The 23,841-nt window shown below is 45.1% G+C and overlaps 1 protein-coding gene and 1 non-coding gene across 2 annotated transcripts in view; one reads left to right on the top strand and one right to left on the bottom strand.

The window, feature by feature from the left end:
• The window catches only part of TMEM266 (transmembrane protein 266), a 126,877-nt gene that overhangs the window by 84,584 nt on the left and 18,452 nt on the right, over nt 1–23,841 (bottom strand). The gene's annotated exons all lie outside the window — the stretch shown is intronic.
• On the top strand, nt 15,748–15,820 carry TRNAG-CCC (transfer RNA glycine (anticodon CCC)). The gene has a single exon. It is a non-coding gene; the product is annotated as a tRNA-Gly (tRNA).

The raw sequence follows: 23,841 nt of genomic DNA, 5'->3' as shown, positions 1-23,841 counted from the left end.
CTCACAGATTTCAAAAACAAATTTACAGTTACTAAAGGGGAAAGGTGGGGGAAGAAGGGTAAATTAGAAGTTGGGAATAATACATCACATTATTATATATAAAATAATCAACAAGGAGCTACTAGATAGCACAGGAAACTCTACTATAGGTTAGAGTTATTATTCTGTAATAACCTATATGGGAAAAAAAGAATCTGAAGCAGAACAGATAAAAGTGTATGTATAACTGAACCAGTCTGCTATACGCCTGCAACTAACACAACAATTGTAAGCCTATACCTCAATATAGGATAAAAATTATATTAAATCCTTAAAAAAAATAAAAGAAAAATCTCTCAGGCACATTTCTATATGCCAGATTTAGTTCAGCAGCTTTTCTAAAGGCAGAAAAATGAGGCAGGGTCCTTGGATGGCCCCATGAGTATGCTTTCTGCATTCAAAAAGTATTCCTCAGTTAACCCATCAAACTCGAGGACAGCTTTCAGCAAGTCAGTGCTGGAGGCAGCCTTGGAGGGGCCGTCAGCAGTGAAATGTGCAAGGTCATCTTTGTGCCTAAGGAAAAACTCGACTGAGCAATTACCCAGCAAATGATCTCCTCTTGGAACTCAGTAGGATGTTACAAAAATTAATAGACTATTTTTTTAGAGCAGTTTTAAAATTTAAAGAAAAATTTAAAGTATAGAGCATTTCCATGTGACCACCACCCCTCCCTCCACCCCCCCGCATAGCTTCCAGTGGTATATCTGTTGCAATTGATGAAATCAGAAATCTGCATCTTAACAAGATTCCCAGGAGACTTGTAGGACATTATAGTTAGAAAAGCACTAGGGTGCATGATATTTAAATTCCCTTTCAGTTCTAAGCTTCTAATATAATCTATGACCTTTACTATGACCTGATCAGGAGGGAGGCTGCTAGGAGTTCCCTGGGAGGATGCTGACTGGCTGGGCCTGCAGTAAGCCCGAGGGCGCCTTCCCAATCAGGCTCCAGGGCAGGCATCCAGGCACAGCAGGCAGCTGCTGGCATGACCCTCTTGGAGAGTCGTGCTGCCCTCCAGCCAAGGAAACCTCTCGAGTTGTCACGACGAGTGTGACCCGAGATGAAAGCTGGGGGTGGTGCCCACATGCAGTGAGCTTTGCTGGTTTATGCGGCTTCACGTGGAGACCTGGAGTCCGGGTCCTTGAGCAGGCTCAGCTGCTGGAGGGTGGAATTAAGAGGAGATGGGAATTGCAAGGAAGATTTCTGGCGAGTTCTGAGGCTGTGGACATGGGGAAGAAAATGCCTGCTGAAAATCTGTCCCTGCAAATACAAAGAGAATTTCAGATGTCAAACTCCCATGGTTTGGGGGGCTGATCACCTGCATGACAGAACGACATGGAATAATAGCAGCGCAGTGATAGTCAGCAAGGTGGGTTCTAGCCCCTGGAGTCCCTTTTTCCATCGAGTCAGAAAAGTCTCCTCTCATTTCCCAATTTCTCCTCTGTAAAGTGAGACCAGATTTGCTCACTGAAATAGTTGAGCTCCTAGGACGAGCCAGACACTGGGGGTTGGTGCTGAAAACACAAGTGATATTCATGGAGATAACAGTTTGGATAATTTTCTAATGAACCTTCCAACTTAAATATTCTATTTTATGGACAGGCTTTGGACCCAGTTCAGTTCAGTTCAGTCGCTCAGTCATGTCCAACTCTTTGTGACCCCATGAATCGCAGCACACCAGGCCTCCCTGTCCATCACCAACTCCTGGAGTTCAGACTCATGGCCATCGAGTCAGTGATGCCATCCAGCCATCTCATCCTCTGTCGTCCCCTTCTCCTCCTGCCCCCAATCCCTCCCAGCATCAGAGTCTTTGCCAATGAGTCAACTCTTCTCACGAGGTGGCCAAAGTGCTGGAGTTTCAGCTTTAGCATCATTCCTTCCAAAGAAATCCCAGGGCTGATCTCCTTCAGAATGGACTGGTTGGATCTCCTTGCAGTCCAAGGGACTCTCAAGAGTCTTCTCCAACACCACAGTTCAAAAGCATCAACTCTTCGGCACTCAGCCTTCTTCACAGTCCAACTCTCACATCCATACATGACCACTGGAAAAACCATAGCCTTGACTAGATAGACCTTAGTCGGCAAAGTAATGTCTCTGCCTTTGAATATACTATCTAGGTTGGTCATAACTTTTCTTCCAAGGAGTAAGCATCTTTTAATTTCATGGCTGCAATCACCATCTGCTGTGATTTTGGAGCCCCCCAAAATAAAGTCTGACACTGTTTCCACTGTTTCCCCATCTATTTCCCATGAAGTGATGGGACCAGATGCCATGATCTTCGTTTTCTGAATGTTGAGCTTTAGGCCAACCCAGAGCTGGGTTCAAATTTGAGCTTTGTAACTTAGCATCTGAGTAAAAGCAAGCTCTTAAATCTCAGTTTTCTCTACAATATTTATATGTCAAATGTTTCTCAGTGAAGATACTTTAAGGACTTCTCTTGTGGTCCAGTGGTGAAGAGTCTGCCTTGCAATGCAGGGGACATGGGTATAATCCCCGGTCAGATGTCATGAGACCCACATTCTGCCCAGTGAACTCAGTTAATGATCCGTAGGACATGATCTCTACACACATAGAAAACAAAAATTTGTGGACCTAACTTGACCATGTGGGGTCAAGAAAACTCTCTTGCACAACCTGGAGGAGGAGCTGATGATGGAAGCACAGAGTCTACTCAGGAAAGACAAAGAAGCTCTTCTTCCCCCATCCCACTTTTCTTTCGATTATAAAACTATAGCCCTGTAAGTTCTCAGGGTGCAGCATCCTCTTGCCTGCCTGCTTGTAAGGCTCACAAGTGTCCTATTCTAATCAATCACTTCTTATCTATCACTTTGCCTCTTGCTGAACTCTTCTCTGTGCTGGGACACACAGGATTATAGTATTGGAGCTCTTCAGAGTCCCCAATACAATATCCAATGGTGTCAGAGAGTAGGAGGAAAGCCCTTCACAAGGAAGACTCGATGCGGCCACTTCCCAGGCACCTCCCACCCTCCCTGCATGAACTATGCACTCTAGTGCGGGAGCCACTGGTCACATGTGGCTACTGAGCACTTGCAGTGTTGCTGCCCAAACTGAGCTGTTCTGTACAAGCAAAATACACACCGAAGACCTATGAATAATATCAATAAAATCATTTTTACATTGATCACATGTTAGAATGATAATCTTCTAGATACGCTGCTAAGTCGCTTCAGTCATGTCTGACTCTTTGGGACCCAATGGATGGCAGCCCACCAGGCTCCCCCGTCCTTGGGACTCTCCAGGCAAGAACGCTGGAGTGGGTTGCCATTTCCTTCTCCATTCTAGATATACTTGTTATTAAAAATGCATTAAAATTAATCTCACCTGTTTCTTTTAGGGCTTCCCAGGTGGCTCAGTGGTAAAGCATCCGCCTGCCATCGCAGGAGACACAGGGGAAGCAGGTTCAGTCCCTGGATCAGGAAGATCCTCTGGAGTAGGAAATGGCAACCCACTCCAGTATTCTTGTCTGGAAAATTCCATGGACAGGGGAGGCTTGTGGGCTACAGTCCATGGGGTCACAAATAGTTGGACACAATTGAGCACACACACATACACACCAGTTTCTAACTTTTTAATGTGTTACTAGAAAATTTGTAAACTGTGTGTGTGGTTTATACTTCTCTTGGACAGTGTGAGCTCAAAGAAACAAAAGCACCCTCTGCTGTCCTTGGTCTTCGCTGGTTGCCAATATGAATGGGGAGAGGAGATTTACATGTGAATCCACCCCCAAGAGAAGCCCAGCGTGGTGCAAAACCTCGGGACAAAAAAATAGAAAAGAAGGGGGAATCAGGTGGGTTGGGGTGGCTCTGGCAAGCTTTAAGGAGGAGCTCAGGTATGAGTATGGTGAGGGTAGGCAGAGGGCACTCCCAAAGTGATGCTTGGACTGAGTAAGCTTCTTCAGGGAAGGGCCTCTGATTCTCCCACTGTGCCTTGCATATGACAGAGACCTGGTGACTATTCATTCTCTGCAGGGGCTGAGGGATGCTGGGCTGGAGGGAAGCACAGGAACTATGAGAGGAAGGGTGAATACGGAGGGCCTGTTTGTGAAGAGGCTGGTCCCTCTGAACTGGGAGTCTGTGCACCTGGGAACAAGTAGGAACAAGGCTGGCTAGCCAGGGTGGCAGTTCAGCATTGATGCAGTGGGTGGCAAGGCCATCTCTGATCTTTCCTGGGTATCGAGGACTCATGCTCCCATGTATAATCCTTCCCTAGGCACGGGGTGACTGTGTAATGACAGACCGTTGACAAACAGACTAAAATTTGCATGTCTGAGGGAACACGGTTCTGCCATCTAAGTAGGACAGGCCTAAATGTTTATTCATGCACATCCACTCTTCTATCGTCCATTTAAACATTTCCTGAGCCCCTAACTGGTACCCAGGTACGGCGGCTCCTGAGACAATTGAGACATCATCTCTGCCATTCCCTCGAGCAGGGGTTGGCAAACTATGGCCCAGAGGCCAAATCCAGCCCACCGCCTGTTTCGGCAAACAGCATTTTACTGGAACATGGTCACACCCCATCTTTTATGTATTGTCTGACTGCTTTTGTGCTACAATCTGTACAGACTGAATAGTGTGGCAGAGACTGAACAGTCTGCAAAACCTAATATATTCACTATCTGCCCTTCTGCAAAAAGTGTCTGCTGACCCCTGCCTTAGCGCAATAGCCATGTAAGCAAATACTGTTCATGTGACACGATCAGAGTTCTGGGGGGAAGGATGGGCACTGGTGAGAAGAAAGGGAGGGAAGGAGGTATCAGAGGAGCTGCTGCTTACGCTGTGCCTTGCAGAATCATGGGTCTGCTGGGCAGAGGAGGGACTAGAGAAATGGGAAGGACCCACCGAAGAGAGAAAGCAGCATGTGAACACACAGAGGCAAGACAGGGCAAATTCTGGAAGCTGGCTCTAGCAGGACCACAAACTTTAAGCAAGCCTTCGGTGCAGCGTGGCAATCCCACATCCATCCCCTAATCCCACCATGCTCCTGCTTTCCTGGATGACTACTGATGCCCTCCTCTCTCTCCTCACCCCTCCAATGCCTGTGTTCACACTCAGTGGATGAACTCCTCCTAACTGCCCCAGGGGAACTGAGACATTTCCAAGAGAACCTCCCCACGCTCCCCATCCCCCAGCCCCTCTCTTATCTGCAGCCTTGCCACTGACTCTGTCCTCCCTCCATCCTCCAGACAAGACATCCATATCCTAGCCATGGGAGCCACGAGGGGATCAGATCCCCTCGGCTCTTCCTTACTCAAGGCATGGTTTTCTCAATTTCCCCTGTGGGGAAGCTTTACTTCCCTTAACATCACAAACCTCTGGCTATTTCTCTGCTCCTTCACAGCACCTTCATCTGAAAAGGTGTGAAGGTGTGTACATGTGCTGTTTCCAATTCCTCTTGCATTCTCTCCAGAATCTACCACCTCACTCAAGCTTTGGTCTCCACCTCTGCAAAACTGCCCTCCCTGAAGTCACTGACGACCTACTTGTTGATAAATCTGCTGGTCAATTTTTTTAAGGTTATTTAAAAAAATTATTTATTTATTTTGGCTGTGCTGGGTCTTCGTTGCTGTGTGTGGGCTTTGTCCAGTTGTGGTGAGCAAGGTCTACTCTCTAGATGGCTCAGGCTTCTCATTACAGTGGCTTCTCTTGTTGTGGAGTATGAGCTCCAGAGTGCATGGGCTTCAGTAGCTGTGGCGTGCGCGTTCTAGCTGCTCCATAGCACGTGTGATCCTCCCGGACCAGGGATGGAACCCCTCCCTGCACTGGCAGGCAGATACTTAACCACTGGACCACCAACAATTCTTGATTTTCAGTCTCCCTGTCCTAATAAAAGCATCTGACCTCCTCTCCAATATACTTTCTTTACTGGCATCCAGAAATCCACCCTCTCCTGGATTTTCCTACTCCTATACAGGCCACTCCAATATTCTTGCCTAGGAAATCCCATGGACAAAGTCTGAGCCTGGTGAGCTACAGTCCATGGGGTCACAAAGAGTCGGGCACAACTTAGCATTTGAGCATACAGGCCACTCCTCTTTATCTTCCCAACTGAGAAAAGCTCACTTTTCTCCATCCACTCTCCTGGCATCTCATCCAGACATTATAAGCACTGTCTAACGAGCTTGCTGTGATGGTGGAAATGTTCTCTATCTGTGCTGTCCAGTATGGTAGCCTCTGCTCACATTTGGCTGTTGTGCACTTGAAATGTAGTTAGTGTGACAGAAGGGGCTAAATTTTAAATGCTATTTAATGTTCAGTCAGTTCAGTTCAGTTGCTCCGTCATGTCTGACTCTTTGAGACCCCATGAACCACAGCACGCCAGGCCTGCCTGTCCATCACCAACTCCCAGAGTTCACCCAAACTCATGTCCATTGAGTCAGTGATGCTATCCAGCCATCTCATCCTCGGTCATCCCCTTCTCCTCCTGCCCCCAATCCCTCCCAGCATCAGTCTTTTCCAATGAGAACTCTTCGCAAGAGGTGGCCAAAGTATTGGAGTTTCAGCTTTGGCATCAGTCCTTCCAATGAACACCCAGGACTGATCTCCTTCAGAAGGGACTGGTTGGATCTCCTTGCAGTCCAAGGGACTCTCAAGAGTCTTCTCCAACACCACAGTTCAAAAGCATCAATTCTTTGGCGCTCAGCTTTCTTCACAGTCCAACTCTCACATCCATATATGACCACAAGAAAAACCATAGCCTTGACTAGACGGACCTTAGTCAGCAAAGTAATGTCTCTGCTTTTGAATATGCTATCTAGGTTGGTCATAACTTTTCTTCCAAGGAGTAAGCGTCTTTTAATTTCATGGCTGCAATCACCATCTTCAGTGATTTTGGTGTCCAGAAAAATAAAGTCTGACACTGTTTCCACTGTTTCCCCATCTATTTCCCATGAAGTGATGGGACCAGATGCCATGATCTTCATTTTCTGAATGTTGAGCTTTAAGCCAACTTTTTCACTCTCCTCTTTCACTTTCATCAAGAGGCTTTTTAGTTCCTCTTCACTTTCTGCCACAGGGTGGTGTCATCTGCATATCTGAGGTGAGGTTATTCAATTCATGTTAAATATAAAAAGCTTTTTGTGGTTAGTGGCTACCATATTGGACAGTGCAAGTCTATTTGCTGATGACTTCCAAATATATCTTTACCCTCAACTGTTCCCATTAATTTCAGACTCATGGATCCAACCGTCAACCAGAAAACCTGACTTAGATGTCTCATCTAGCCCATCACAGCCCTTCCCCTCTCTGTGAACAACAAACTCATCCTTCCAGTTGCTCAGGCCAAAGAGTCTTGGAACCATCCTGATTCCTTCCTTTCATGCCCCATATCCAATCTGTCAGCAAATCTGTCAGTTCTACCTTCCAAATACATTTCAAATTTTAACACTCCTCACCACCTCTCCACTCCAGTCCAAGCCCCTGTCATCTCTCAGCTGGATTACTGCAATTGACAGCTCACCTGTTCCCCTGCTTCCACCTTCACCTGTCCTTCACACAGCAGAAACCCTTTTAAAACCCAAGTCAGACACATCCCCCCGCTGCTCACCACCTCCAGTGGCTTCCTGTCCTGGCCACTGAGTGATGGCCCTCAAGGTGCTATCCTCTTTCTCCTGCCTTCTCTGCAACTTCCACCTGTCTCCCGTGACTCCGCCTCTCCAGCCTTGCTGACTGTGTTCTAGATATGCCAAGCACACTCTGTTCTGGGCCTTTTCTCTGCCTGGGATGTTTCTTCTCTGCCTGGAATATCTCAGGGCTTGCACCTTCACTTGCTTCAGGTCTTTGCTCAAATGTCACCTTATTAGCAACATCTTCCCAGGCCACCTTAATTCAAATAGCATGCTCTGCTCACATTTCTTATCTCCTCTACCTGCTTTATTCTTTTCACAGCATGTCTCACCATGTGTATAATATACGATATGATTAGTATTTGTTTACTAAGTATCTCTCCCATTAGAACATAAGCTCCTTGAGAGCAGGGGTTTTGTGTCTCTTTCATTTACCACTGTATCCTCAGCATCCAGAACAACAGGTGCTCAAGAAATATTTACTGAGTGAATGAAGTATAAGTGGTGACAAGCATAGGAAGGTGGAGAGGCTTGGGAGGTAGATGACCCGTGAAGAGACTGGGAGATATGACCCTTGGGGACTGGACATGGATGTAGAGTCGCCACCACAGGTCACCCAGCCACCCTGCCCCTCCACCCAGGTGGCTTCTTCACCCCCCACCCAGCAGTGCACCCAGGACCGCTGACCTCCTGCCAACCCCCATCTTCGTGGAGGAGGAGGAAGGCACACCCCTGTTTCCAGCTGAGAAACCTGGGTCTTTGTTTACCACTCAAATAGTGCCTCCTCCAAAGGGAGGCATCTCTGAAGAAGAGAACCTGCTCCCGACCCCACTCCTACCTCCGCTGGAGCGGGGAGCTGGCCAGGGCTGGCTGGCTACCTGTCTCAGGCTGTCGTCCCGCAGCTCTGGCTGGCTGCAGAGGGCATGGAGTCTGTGGGTGACAAAGGGGTTAGGGGAGGGATAGGTCCTCTCTGTGGACCCGAGGCTGGAATCCCAGCCTTCTCTGGATTCTGACAAGACGTTTTGCAATTGTGGTGTCGGGGCGTTTTCATATGGTTAGCGCCCTTGGACATCACCCATGGCCTAGTCCAATCACCTCGCCTCGGAGGTAAAGACACCGAGGCCCAGAAAGAGGCGGTGACCTACCCAAAGTCACTCAATGACTTTGTGCCTGAGCCAGGACCGGAATCTGGGTCTGCCTCCTGTTTCTCTTCACCACATGATACCACCTAGATAACAGTGTCCTTTGGATCCATTTCCCTTGGCCCCTCTTTCAGACCAGGCCTGGTGGCTTCAACAAAATGCTGATTCCTGAATCTAGCTAGGGCTGTGCCATCGCAGCCTGGGTAAGGAGTGTCTTCCTTTGCACCTTAACCTCTGAGCCTGTGCATTAGGGTCTGATCCTGATCCCCACACACTCTGCTGGAAATTAGAGGACTACTGTAGTTGTCACGGCAACTCAGAAGTGCTTTTGTGTTAGGTACTTCAGCTGCTTGGCATCCCTCAGCGAGATGCTTTGCTAGGTCTTGGCTCTGTCATCGACCAGCTATGTTATCCCAGGAAAGTCACTAACTTATCCATCTATCTACTTATCCATCATTCACTGCCATCCAAAAAGAATCTATGCCAACTTAAAATATCACCTACAAAGCAAGACCATAAAAAAATGAAATAAAAGCTCCAAACCATGTTTAGGTAGAAATATAGAGAGATTATAGGGGTTAACAAAACAAAACAAAACAAAACCAAGCTAAGTATTGCTTTGGCAATTAGGAACAAAGCTTAAGAACCTAAGCTGATATACATCTATTCCGATTTCATTGTGGGCTTTCAAGTCTTTTCTGCTCCCTGGCCTTAGTTTCCTCATCTGTAAAATGATGGGGTTGGACGTAATGATCTAAGATTCATTTCAGTGCTGTCATTTTGTGACTCTGCTTTTATAGAAGGATGGGGCAAAGGGGCCACTCCACACCCCTCCTTCTCTCCCCGTCTCCCTCTTCCCAGCGGCAGCATAGTGACTGACACGTAGACATACTCAAGCTGCGTGTTCTGAGTTCCCCAAATTGCGGGAAATGGACACAATCTGCTGCTAACAGAAGCCACTCATCCAGTTCATTCAATATTTACTGAGCACATAACATAAGCAGGGCCCGATGCCAAGGCCACAGAGGTAAGTCAGGTAAATCTGACAGAGACACTGTCCCCAAGGCACTTTCAAAGGCAACGTAAAGTCAGAAGTAGTGGGTTCTAAAGAGGGCAGAAACAGAGACATGGCCTTGCAGGAGCTCAGAGGATTCGAGAGCCCATTTTTTCCTGAAGGAATTAGGGAAGCTTTGGGAGGAAATTTTTAAACATGGCCTTGGAAGAAGGTAGGACTTTTAAATGATGAAAGTAATCCATGCACATAGTAATAATGATTCAATGGTTCGTTAAGTATATGAAATGACAGTAAGTTCTCCTCTCAGCCTCCCACCCCTCAGTCCTAGCCTGCTGAGGCAACCACCTCAGGTGACTTGTAAAATATGTATTTTAAGCTTCCTGTCTGCTGCATCGACTTGGGTCAGTTTCTCCTCCCCCTCCCCCTTCCAGGAAGTGGGATGAGGTTGCTGGCACCTGGGCACTTCTCTCTGCCTCACCTGAGGAAACAGGACAGTGGACTGGAGTATATGTAGATGTAGGCTCTGGAGCCAGACAACTGAGGTGCTAATCTCACTGCTTCCATTTGCTAGCTGTGTGACCCTGGGCAGGTTACTTCACCTCTCTGTGCTTCAGTTTCCTTAGCTGGAAAATGGATATAAAAATAGCACCTAACTCATAGCTTTGTCATGAATTCAATAACCTTTAACAGGCTTAGGATAGTGACTGGGACATAGTGGAGACTCAATGAATGGTAGCTCTCTTATTACTAATACTCTTCTCCACTTCCAAATTTTGATCACCTGTTCAGGTTCTTCTTTACATGTCAAGGTTTAACTCATTCAGATTCTGCTTTGGAGCTACATGAATTTTTGCATGCTTTGTAAACTTCACAAAAATTGAATCTAAAACTTGAAGAACAATAAGCAACATTTGTATTTATGATTACATACACTGCAGAATCAGGTAGGGTGAATAAATCATGACAGAAAGGGCTCTAACACTATTTCCAGCCAAGTTACTGGATGGAAAAAATTCAAATATATAGGTTTATTGTTCTTTTCTTATCTGCCATCAAACTGCTCAAAATCAGATTATATTTCATTTTGCTTCATGTTTGGCCCAGACTTCTTCCACAGGCTTTTCTCTACATTACTGAGGTTTCTCATTGCCCTTTTTCTTATAGGAAGTAGAACTATATGTTTTCTTCATCTTACGGTAAGACTGTCAAGATCCCTAATTCTCCTGTTAAATGATCGATTTTGGACACATTCCTCTATGGTTCTGCTCCACCACTATCAATTTGACATGGCTCTATTTTTCCCCCCTCAAATCCCATGTTTCCTCTTTGTTGAGTTTCTTTCATTTTTTTCTGGAGTACACCCTCAAGTAATTTTCCTGAGTAAAATTATGTGGAAAGGAAATGTTCCAAGTATTTGTATGCCTGAATGTGACATTACTTTACACTATGCTTTTTCTAATTTTTCTCCTAAATTCTCTTCAACCCTATGGTTTCCATCCCTACCCTCCAATAAAAATGCTCTTGATGTGTTAGTCAGGGATCTCCTAATTACCAAACACAATGGACACTTTTAGCCCTAAACCTGTCTATGACATTTGGCATTGTTGATGACCCTCTGATTCTTAAAACTCTTTATTCTCTTAGTTTTGAGGATTCTTTGTCCTTTTCCTCTTTCTCTGTTTATTTCCTTTGAGGTTTTCCCTTCTCAACTCTACAATACTGATATTAACTTAAAAAAAATTTATTATTTATTTGACTGTGCCAGGTCTTCTTTGCAGCACATGATATCTTTGTTGCAGCATATGGGATCTAGTTCCCTGACCAGGGTTCGAACCCATATTGGGAGCATGAGTCTTAGCCACTGGACTACCAGAGGAGTCCCAGTGCTGATATTCTTCAATGTTCCATCTCTGCCAAACTCATGATTTCTTCTATATGGGCTTTCAAAAAAGGCTCATCTAACCCTAGGGCTATTTAGGTTGGTCATAACTTTTCTTCCAAGGAGTAAGCATCTTTTAATTTCATGGCTGCAGTCACCATCTGCAGTGATTTTGGAGCCCCCCAAAATAAAGTCTGACACTGTTTCCACTGTTTCTCCATCTATTTCCCATGGAGGGATGGGACCAGATACCATGATCTTTGTTTTCTGAATGTTGAGCTTTAAGCCAACTTTTTCACTCTCCTCTTTTACTTTCATCAAGAGGCTTTTTAGCTCCTCTTCACTTTCTGCCGTAAGGGTGACCAACCTAGATAGCATATTCAAAAGCAGAGACATTATCTTGCCGACTAAGATCCATCTAGTCAAGGCTATGGTTTTTCCAGTGGTCATGTATGGATGTGAGAGTTGGACTGTGAAGAAGGCTGAGTGCCGAAGAACTGATGCTTTTGAACTGTGGTGTTGGAGAAGACTCTTGAGAGTCCCTTGGACTGCAAGGAGATCCAACCAGTCCACTCTAAAGGAGATCAACCCTGGGATTTCTTTGGAAGGAATGATGCTAAAGCTGAAACTCCAGTACTTTGGCCACCTCATGCGAAGAGTTGACTCATTGGAAAAGACTTTGATGCTGGGAGGGACTGGGGGGCAGGAGGAGAAGGGGACGACCGAGGATGAGATGGCTGAATGGCATCACCGACTCGATGGACGCGAGTCTGAGTGAACTCTGGGAGTTGGTGATGGACAGGGAGGCCTGGCGTGCTGCAATTCATGGGGTAGCAGAGAGTCTGACACGATTGAGCGACTGAACTGAACTGAACCCTAGGGCTTCAGCCATGGTCTCTGTGTTGAAACAGAGTTCTAACTAAATACTGTATAATAATTTCAAAATTAGTATGTTTAAATCTTTTTTTTTTTTTTTGGCCATACCATGCTGCTTGTGGGATCTTAGTTCCCTGACCAGGGACTGAACCAGCGTCCTTGGCAGTGAAAGCATAGAGTCCTAACTGGTGGACCCCTACAGAATTCCCAAATATGTTTAAATCTTAATCATTACTGTACTTCCATTCAAAGGCTATTTCCATTCTTGTGGTTTTAATTTGGGGTCATGGAGTCACCACTGACCCAAATCTCCCCATTTAAGCTCTGTGCAGTCATCCTCAACCTCTCCTTTTGCATCTCCCAACCAGTTGCTTCACCAATTCAAGTCTATACCAGAAATATCTCTGGAATTTCATCACCTTCCCTATTCTCAGTGCTGCTGCTGCTGCTTCACTGCTTGAGTCGTGTCTGATTCTGTGTGACCCTAAGGACTGCAGCCTGCCAGGCTCTTATGTCCATGGGATTCTCTAGGGAACAGTACTAGAGTAGGTGGCCATGCCCTCCTCCAGGGGATCTTCCCAACCCAGAGATCAAACCTGGGTCTCCTGAACTGCAGGCAGAGTCCTCACCACTGAGCCACTAGGGAAGCCCCATTCTCATTGCTGCTGCTGCTGCTGCTAAGTCGTTTCAGTCGTGTCCGACTCTGTGCGACCCCAGAGACAGCAGCCCACGAGGCTCCCCCGTCCCTGGGATTCTCCAGGCAAGAACACTGGAGTGGGTTGCCATTTCCTTCTCCAATGCATGAAAGTGAAAAGTGAAAGTGAAGTTGCTCAGTCGTGTCCGACTCTTCGCAACTCCATGGACTGCAGCCTACCAGGCTCCTCCGTCCATGGGATTTTCCAGGCAAGAGTACCGGAGTGGGTATTCTCATTGCTACCTTAATTCAAATCCTCGTCATTTCTCACCCGGATTACGGATACAACCTCCTTGTCAGCCCCTCTGCCCCCAGCCTCCTCCCAGTCTCTCTAGCCTTCATTCAGCTAGTTATGTTCCAAAATTTTTTGTGTGATAAAGCATGTGTGTGTGCTAAGTTGCTTCGGTCATGTCCAGCTCTTTGTGACCCTATGGACTATTGCCCATCAGGTTCTTCTGTCTATGGGATTTTCCAGACAAGAATATTGGAGTGGGTTGCCATGCCCTCCTCCGGGGATCTTTCCAACCCGGAGATCGAACACATGCCTCCTGAGTCTGCTGCATTGCAGGCAGATTCTTTACGCACTGGACCACCTGGGAAGCCTGTGTGTGATCATCTTTCCTCTATTTAAGACCCAACTGGCTCCCTACTGCTTATATATAGAGAGAATGATGCTCAAACTCCTAAGAATTACACACGACACTTTGCAATTTACCTCTCTACATTTATATTTCAAATCCTTCTCTCACCCTTCAGCCCCACCTTTTCTATACACACTTCAGCCACAGAAATTTCCATGGATCCCATCCCTCCCTAGACTCTATGCATTCTTATTTACTGTTTCAGGCTCAGCTGTTCGTTCCACAATCCCAGAGAACCCTGCTAAGAACTGTCTAGCATACAATACTGTTGAGATCTATTTTCTTCTTCCTCTGTGGCTATGCTGTCAAATTCTGGGAAGCCAGGCCTACGTTATATTTACTGGTCTCATCGGCACCTACCACAGGTCTAACCACAAGATGATTCGATTGATGTCAAGGGAAGAAAAGACAGCAAAACCTCAGGAAATGAGTATGTTCAGGAGCAGAAAGAGGAGCCATGATGAAAGTTTTGTGAGGGTAATAAGAAGCCTGCAGAGTCACAGAGGCCTAGGGGAGAGAATCTCAAGGAGGAGGGCATGGTTGGTGATGTTGAATGTGCAGGAGGTTGAAGATGAGGCTGGAGATGGTGACACCACTAGATCTGGAGACTTGGAGGTCTCTGGCCACCTTCAGGAAAAACACACCAGCAGCAGGAGAAAGGAGTTGATGAGATCCGAAAGGTTTGGGAGGGAAGAAGGGGCGTGGAGGCAATTATTTTCTGACCTGACTACTCCAGCATTTGACATTGACCCTCCTCATTTACTGAATCACTTTCCCCTTCTTTGGCTCCTACCAAGCACATTTTACATCTCCTCAGATTCCTTCATGGACTCCTTGTTCTCTACTGACCTTTAAATGTCAAGGTTTCCAAGGTTCTGTTTTTAGCCCTTGTCTCTGCTTAATCCTTAAACTCTCCCATTCGTGATGATTTCAATGATGCCTACCTCTTGCTGACCCCACACTCTTATCTCCAGCCCTGGACTCTCCCCAGGCTTCAGACCAGTCTTTAGTTCTGCCTGTTGCACGTGGAGATTCTTCAGGGTTACAAGCTCCACCTTTCTGGAACCCAACTCACCGGCCACCACCAAAAATCCCCCTTCAAAACCTGCTTCCAAATTTTCAGCAACTGTATCAACCTATTAAAGGGCACAATCCAAAGACTTCTGAACTCTTTCCTCCTCATTTTTTAAGTTCTGTCAATCCTACTATCTCCTTTTTATACACTAAAAACAAACTAGGAAGAGAAATTAAGAAAACAATCCCATTTACAAATCACTTCAAAAAGAATAAAATGCCCGCTAATAAATCTAACTAAGGAGATAAAGAGTCTTCCCTGGTGGCTCAGATGGTAAAGCGTCTGCCTGCAATGTGGGAGACCCGGGTTCGATCCCCTGGGTTGGGAAGACCTCCTGGAGAAGGAAATGGCAACCCACTCCAGTACTCTTGCCTGGAGAATCCCACGGGCGGAGGAGCCTGGTAGGCTACAGTCCATGGGGTCGCAAAGAGTTGGACACGACTGAGCGACTTCACTTTCACTTTCACTTTAAGGAGGTAAAAGACCTGCACTCAGAAAAATGATGAAGTGATGAAAGAAACTGAAGATAATGCAAACATAATGGGAAGATACACTGTGCTCATGGATTGGAAGAATTAATACTGTTCAAATGAACATACAACCTAAGGCAATTTACAGATTCAATACAATCCCTATCAAAATGCCAATGGCATTTTTCACACAACTAGAACAAATGATTCTGTAGAGAAACACAAAAGTCCCTGAATAGCCTAAAGCAGTCCTAAGGAAGAAGACAAAGCTGGAGGTACCTTGCTCCCTGATTTCAAACTACAAATCTACAGTAATCAAAATAGTGGGACTTCCCTGATGGTCCAGCGGTTAAGACTCTGCATTCCCAATGCAGAGGGACTGGGTTTGATCCCTGGTCAGGGAACTAGATCCCACATGCTGGAGCTAAGAGCCTGTGTGAAGCAACTGAAGATCCTGCACGTGACAATGAAGATCTTGTGTTCTGTAACTAAAACCCGGTGCAGCCAAATTTAAAAAAAAAAAAAAAAGCACGGTACTGGCACAAAAACAGGCACATGGATCTAGGAAACAGAATAGAGAATCCAGGGGAGGAAACCCACATTGATATGGTCAATCCATCTATGACAAAGGAGGCAAGAATATTCAATGGGAAAAAGACAGCCTCTGCAATAAAGGAAATAAAGGAAAACTAGACAGAGAATGAGATGGCTGGATGGTATCACTGACTCAATGGACATGAGTTGGAGTAAACTCCAGGAGTTGGTGATGGACAGGGAGGCCTGGAGTGCTGCAATCCATGGGGTCGCAAAGAATCAGACACAACTGAGCGACTGAACTGAACTGAACTGAGGCAACTATAAGCAAAAGAATCAGGCTAGACTACTCTCTCACATCACATATGAGAATAAACTCAAAACGGATTAAGGACTTAAATGTAAGGCCTGAAACCATAAAACTTCTGGAAGAAAACATAGGCAATATGCTCTTTAACATGAGTCTTAGCAATACTTTTTTGGATGTCTCCTCAGGCAAAACAAACAAAAGCAAAAATAAGCAAATGGGATTGCATCAAACTAAAAAGCTTTTGCAGAGTGAAACTGTTAAAAAAAATGAAAAGGCTGCCTACTGAATAGGAGAAGATATTTGCAAATGATATATTTGATAAGGGGTTAATATCTGAAACACACCAAGAACTTACACAACTCATCATCAAGAAGACAAAAAACTTGATTAAAAAATTAACAGAGGAGCTTAATAGACATTTTTCCAAAGCAGACATACAGATGGTTAATAGACACATGAAAAGATGCCCAACATCACTAGCTATCAGGGAAATGCAAAGCAAAACCACAAGGCAAGAGATGACAAGTGTTGGTGAGGACGTGGAGGAAAGGGAACCCTCACGCACTGTTGGTGGGAATGTAAATTGGTGCACCTACTCTGGAAAGGAGCATAGCGGCCTCCCTCAAAAAATTAAAAACAAAACTACCATACAATCCAGCAGTTTCAATCCTGGGTATTTATACAAAGAAAATGAAAAGATATACGCACCCCTATGTTAATTACAGCCTATTAACAATAGTCAAGATATGGAAGCAATCTAAGTGCCCATCAATAGAAAAATGGATAAAGAAGATGTGATACACATATATACAGATACACATATACACACAATGGAGTATTACTCAGTCAAGAAAAACAATGAAATCTTGCCATTTGTGACAACATGGTTGGACCAAGAGGTACTAAGTGAAATAATATAGACAGAGAAAGACAATACTGTATGATTTCACTTATATATGGCATCTAAAAAACCAAAATAAATGAACAAACATAACTAAACAAAAGAGTCACTGATACAGAGACTAACAGGTGGTTGCTAGAGGGGAGGGGGTTGGAGGAAGAAGAAAAAAAAATCCTCTTACCTCAATAAACTGGAAATTCATTCCCTCTTTTTCCAAACCCATGGCTTAAATTCTAGCATTCTAAAATTTTTCTATTGCATTGTTACAATCACCCCAAGTCAATCCTCAATTCCTCTTTGAGCATTCTCCACACTGTGTCCACAGAAGTCTTTTTCCTCTAGTACTTAAAAAAATAAAGGATGCATAATTTACATACAATAAAACACACAAATTGTAAGCGTAAAGTTTGACAGGTTTAAACATAACCACCACCCCAATCAAGAAATAGAACTTTTCCATAGCCTCAGAAAGTTCCCTATGACTCCCTCCAGTCAAGCCCCTGATGCCCAGATTTCTATTACCACAGAATAGTTTTGCGTGTTCTTAAACTGTGTGTCGGAGAAGGCAATGGCACCCCACTCCAGTACTCTTGCCTGGAAAATCCCATGGACGGAGGAGCCTGGTGGGCTGCAGTCCATGGGGTTGCAGAGTCAGATAGAACTGAGCGACTTCACTTTCACTTTTCACTTTCATGCATTAGAGAAGGAAATGGCAACCCACTCCAGTGTTCTTGCCTCGAGAATCCCAGGGATGGGGGAGCCTGGTGGGCTGCTGTCTATGGGGTCACACAGAGTCGGACACGACTGAAGCAACTTAGCAGCAGCAGCAAACTGTGTGTAAATGGAATCACATGGTATGGATTACCTTGTGTCTGGATTCTTCAGTCAACACAGTGTCTGTGAAAGTCATCCAGGCTATGGCATTTTCACTAGTTTGTTCCTTTATGTTGCTGTGCATGCATGCTCAGTCACTTCAGTCACGCCCAACTCTTTGCGACACTCTGAACTGTAGCCCATCAGGCTCCTCTCTCCATGGGAGAATACTGGAGTGAGTTGCCATGCCCTCCTCCAGGGAATCTTCCCAACCCAGGGACTGAACCTGAGTCTCCTGCATTGCAGGTGGATTCTTTACTGCTGAGCCACTGAGGAAGTCCTTTATATTGTTGAGTAGTACACAACTGTATGGATATACCACAACTTATTTTTCCATTCATCTGTTGATGAAAAATTGAGTTGTTTCTAGTTTTTGCTCTTATGAAAAAGCTGTCATGAACATTTTTGTATGTCTTTTTGGACATATATTTTCAATTTTAGATAAATACATAGGAATAGAAGTGCCAGTTCATAGGATAGGTGTATGTTAAATTTTGTAAGAAACTGTCAAACAGCTTTCCAATATGGTTCTACTATTTTATATTTCCACAAACCGTGTCTGAGAGTTCCAGTTGCCAAAATAAGTCTTTTTCAAATGCAAATACGTCATGCTATTTTCCTACTTAGAGATCATCTCTGTCTCTACACATGCTCAAATTCCACAGGAAATAGGCAAGGCTCTCCATGATCTATGCCCCAATTGTCCAGCCTCACCTCTTACTATTTCTCCACATGTTCCCTTCATTCCAGTTATAGAAACATCACTCAGTTCTCTCAACTCATGAAGTCTTTTCACTTCTTCGCATAAGTACTTCCATCTGCCACAATGCCATTTTCTCCTCATTTGCATAACGGATGTCTACTCATCTTTTCAGAGGTGTTTGCTGATTACATCACACCTGTACCTACACCCTACGAGTTAATGGCTACTCTTCTGTATCGCCTTAACATACACAATATAATTCCATTAGAATACTCCCCTTGAAGCCAAAGCATTAGAACACGTTATTTTCTTCTTGCTATCCGACTAGCTCCTGAAACTATCACTGTTTAATGATGGTCTACTGCCAGACAACATTACTAGCAGTTGTGCATAAAGTAAGTAAAAATAGCCATGGCCCTTGCTCCCCTAGAGCTTAGGGTAGAGCGGAAAAGAAAGCGAGGTAACCACACTCATAAATGGAGAATTAGGTACTGAGTTAAGTGTTGGGATGATGAGTCTATGAGTACATAAAAGAAAAAAAATCTGTCCCAAATACGGTGGAGGAGGGGGCATGGACGGTTTCCCCGAGCAGATAATCTAATTGGAATCTAGAGATTAATCAGGTGAGAGAATTTGAGACAGTTCAAGAAACTGAAATGAAGCTGGTGAGATTTGAGAACAGAGATTGATGGGCCCCGTGTGATGGATAGAGTTGGACAAGGGCCAGACCAGAAGCTGCTCAGATTTGGTCACCATTTTGCTCAAGACTGATCTGCAGGAGACCTGGTGGCATCGTCCTCCACTGACAGCCGTGACAGATGCCCACTGTCCACCACTGTATGCAGCATGGGGTCATGTGAAACAGACATTTGTGAAATAATTTTAGAAGCATTCAAGAAGTTAGACAGCTAAAGGGAAGGAGGGACCACATGTACCTTGAGTGGGCTGCAGAATTAAGGAATCGTGTTTTTAAGCAAGGGCACAACTTGGGTTTGTTGAGGGAATGCAGCTAATAAAGGGATGCACTGTGTAAATAGAGTCCTGAATCACAAATACAGAGATTATCAGTTTTGAAAAGGAAGGATAATTCTTCCACTGAGGTATGAGAAAAGGGCAGAAAACCAGGGAAAGATCTAGAGAAAAGACACGAACTCATGGCAGATGTGTTATTACGGGGCAGGAGTGTTCTTACAGTCACGTGGGTTCACTGGAAATTTCACTGAATCTGCATGGTGCTGTTAGACGATCACTCTTCGTCAGCGGTGCTGTGGATTCTGCCTACAGTCCTGGCAGCAGATTTATAGAGTGGTGACTCGCAACCAGCATGACACTAAGTTTTCACATACATTTGCCATCTCACTAAATTTTCACAGTTCACAATTTTTCAAAGTATATAATTTTAGGCCCAATTTACGGATGAATTACAATTTACACAACTTGGGTTCAAGGAGGTTGAAAACCTTTCCTGGATCCACATTGTCAGTGAGTGGATGACCTAGTCCTGCGGCAACGTGGTAGACTGGCCATTCTGCTCCCCGTGCCCTGGTTCCAGATGCTTTACTCCAGTACAGCTGGAACATGGGCCCAGCGCAAGGCGGCAGAGGCAGTTCTGCCTATACTGCTGCGGAGTCGCTTCAGTCGTGTCCGACTCTGTGCGACCCCATAGACAGCAGCCCACCAGGCTCCCCTGTCCCTGGGATTCTCCAGGCAAGAACACTGGAGTGGGTTGCCATTTCCTTCCTTTTGCCTATAGGGCTGGTTTAATTTGACAGTGTGCTTTCCAGGGTCTCCTTATGAGTGAATGAGGAATAAGAACACAGTTTGGGAAGCTAGAATGCAACATTTTGGCCTAGAATCCATTGTCTTCTTACTGAGATGGGAAGAATCATAAAGAAACCAACACTGGAGTATGCCACAGGTTAACTTAACTAAAGATGAGGTCAGTAACTTCTCCGTAGAGTGCCATGAGTCCAGGAATGTCATGGAGACATGCTTTCATGCAGCCTTCAGGCACAAACGCCAAGATGGCAATAGCTTGGGTAACTAGAGTGACTATGGGCGGGGCAGCCCTTAGAAGACAAACCCATCCCAACAGGAGAAAAAAAGCCTTTGAAATAAGTGCCAGAGTGTCCATGGAAAGCTACAAAGCTGTGAAGACCCTGGGCCAGGAGACAGGTGTCCACACCAACAGAGAACAGCAGGTGATGCGGGAACTGGCTCCATCTGTAGAGAGCAGTACTGCTGGAGTGATCTGAATTAGACGAGGGAAAGGGAGCCAGATGGGCAGGTTCCTCGTTTGGAGAGGTGCCTTTAGGGATCTTAACAGGAGACATTGCGCATCACTGCTGCCACCCGCCAGTGTGGTCTCTTGATCATTATTTAGCTTCCTTATGCTATCTTATTGGAGAAGGGGATGGCAACCCACTCCAGTATTCTTGCCTGGAGAATTCCATGGACAGAGAAGCCTGGCGAGCCACTGTCCATGGGGTCGCAAAGAGCTGGACATGACTGAGTGACTAACATTCACACATGCTGTCTTATGGGCTTCCCAGATGGCAGAGCGGTAAAGAAACTGCCTGCCAATGCAGGAGACATGGGTTTGATCCCACGTCTGGGTAGGGAAGATCCCCTAGAGCAGGAAATGGCAACCCACTCCAGAAATCTTGCCTGGAAAATTCCATGGAAGAGGAGCTGGGCAGCTACAGTCCATGGGGTCCTAAAGAGTCAGACATGATTGAGCATACACACACATATGCTATCTTATTGCCCATGCACTTTCAGATTGAGATCGACTTAGTCTGTGCTGTAGTTGACATATTTTTTTATTAAATTTTTTTTTAATCTTTTGTTCATTCCACATGGCATGTAGGATCTTAGCTCCCCAACCAGGATTGAACCCTGATTTATCCCTGCATTGGCAGCACAGAGTCTTAACTACTGGACCAACAGGGAAGTCCTCAATTCATATTTATTTCAGCATAACCTAAGACTCATTCCAGCCCTTGCAGCTTTTCCAGCTTAAGGAGATATAGTCAGTTGACCAGCGCCCCTGCAAAATTCATGTGTGACCTTATTTAGAAATAGGTCTCTGCAATTAATTAAGGACAGTAGGGTAGGCCCTAAATCCAATGACAGGTTTCCTTAAAAGAGACAAAGAGAAGACAGAGAAGGCCATGTGAAGACCAAGGCACAGACTGGTGTGATGAGGCCACAATCCAAGAAACACCTGCATCCACCAGAACTGGCAAAGATGATTCACTGCTAGAGCTTTTGGAGGGAATATAGCCCTGTTGACTCCTTGATCTTAGACTTTCAGCCTCCAGAACTGTGAGAGAATAAACCTCTGTTCTTTCAAGCCACTGAGTGTCTGGTACACTCAGTGTACTAGCATCCCCAGGAAACTAACACAGGAACTGAGGTCATTCTCCTGAAAGATACATCAATGAGGTCTCCGGGCCTCAGCAGCCCCTTACTTTACCCCTACATGTGAGCACCAAGAAAAAATGTCTGCTGAATAAATACATTTCCCAGATTTTAAATTGAGGGGGAAGCATGATGTTCCCTGAGGAGCGTAGAGGGATCAACAGTAACAGTAGATAATATCTGGGAGACTCCAAGCCTGTATCTCAAAAAGTCTGATCATGTGGCTTTAGCGGGCAAATTCACTAAGCGTCAGAATGTGGTCTCTAGTTTTGTCAATCTCAAGGTTGAGTCGACCTTTGCGTGATTAGCTAAATCATGCTAATCAAACTCCCAAGAAATAAAAACCAGGTTGCAAATGTATTCAGTAGTATATGTGTGAGAAAGAGAGAAAGCTTCCCTTTCAGGATCCAAAATGCTCAAGTTCACTGCCAGGGGCCCAGAGTGAGCACGCCAAAAGCTGATCAGAGACTATATTTTTATATATTTGGCTGCATTAAGTCTTAGTTGGCTCTTTACTTGTGGAATGTGGGATCTAGCTTCCTGACCAGGGATTGAACTTGGGCCCCCTGTGTTAGGAACACGGAGCTTTAGCCACTGGACCACCAGAGAAGCCCCAATAATTGTATTTAAACTTGCTGTATTCTAGTTATGTTCTGGACTTGCTTCCCCTCACAAAGCAGGCGATGTTCACTAAACTACCGGGTTCTTCTAAACCCACACTGACTGCAGCACACCAGGCTTCCCTGTCCTTCACTATCTCCCAGAGTTTGCTCAAATTCATGTCCATTGAGTTGGTGATGCCATGCAACCATCTCACACTCTGTCATCCCCTTTTCCTCTTGCCTTCAATCTTTCCCAGCCTCAGGGTCTTTTCCAAAGAGTTGGCTCTTCGCATCAGGTGGCCAAAGTATTGGAGTTTCAGCTTCAGTCCTTCCAATGCATATTAAGGGTTGATTTCCTTCAGGATTGACTGCTTTGATCTCCTAGCTGTCCAAGGGACTCTCAAGTGTCTTCTCTAGCACCATAATTTGAAAGCATCAATTCTTTGGTGCCCAGCCTTCTTTATGGTCCAACTCTCACATCTGTACATGACTACTGGAAAAACCACAGCTTTGATAGTATGGTGACCTTTGTCAGCAAAGTGATGTCTCTGCTTTTTAATATGCTATCTAGGTTTGTCATAGCTTTTCTTCCAAGGAGCAAGTGTCTTTTAATTTCATGGCTGCAGTCACCATCCGCAGTGATTTTGGAGGCCAAAAAAATAAAATTTGTCACTGCTTCCACTTTTTCTCCTTCTATTTGCCATGAAGTGATGGGGCTGGATACCATTTGTTAATAACCATAATTAATATCATAATCAATATCATCACATTTCCTGTAGCTACTGTAACAAAGTATCACAAACATGGAGATATTCTTTTTAAAGAGTATAAATTTATTCTCTCACAGTTCTTGAGGCCAAAGTTCCAAAATTAATGCATTGGTAGGGCTGTGCTCCCTCCGGGGGAAGCTCTGGTTCTGGCCTCCTCCGCCTTCTTGTCACTTCAGGTGTTCTTGGCTTGAGGCCTCATCACTCCAATCTTGGCTTCTGGGTCACACTGCCACTTCTTCTTCTCCATGTGTCCACGATAATCCAGAATGATCTCATCTCAAGAATCTTAACTTAATCACATCTGCCCCA

This window comes from Budorcas taxicolor, chromosome 21, assembly GCF_023091745.1.
Source record: "Budorcas taxicolor isolate Tak-1 chromosome 21, Takin1.1, whole genome shotgun sequence".
Classification (NCBI taxonomy): Eukaryota; Metazoa; Chordata; class Mammalia; order Artiodactyla; family Bovidae; genus Budorcas; species Budorcas taxicolor.
The sequence above is the reverse complement of the archived record's forward strand: the minus strand, read 5'-3'. Positions and strand labels throughout refer to the sequence as shown.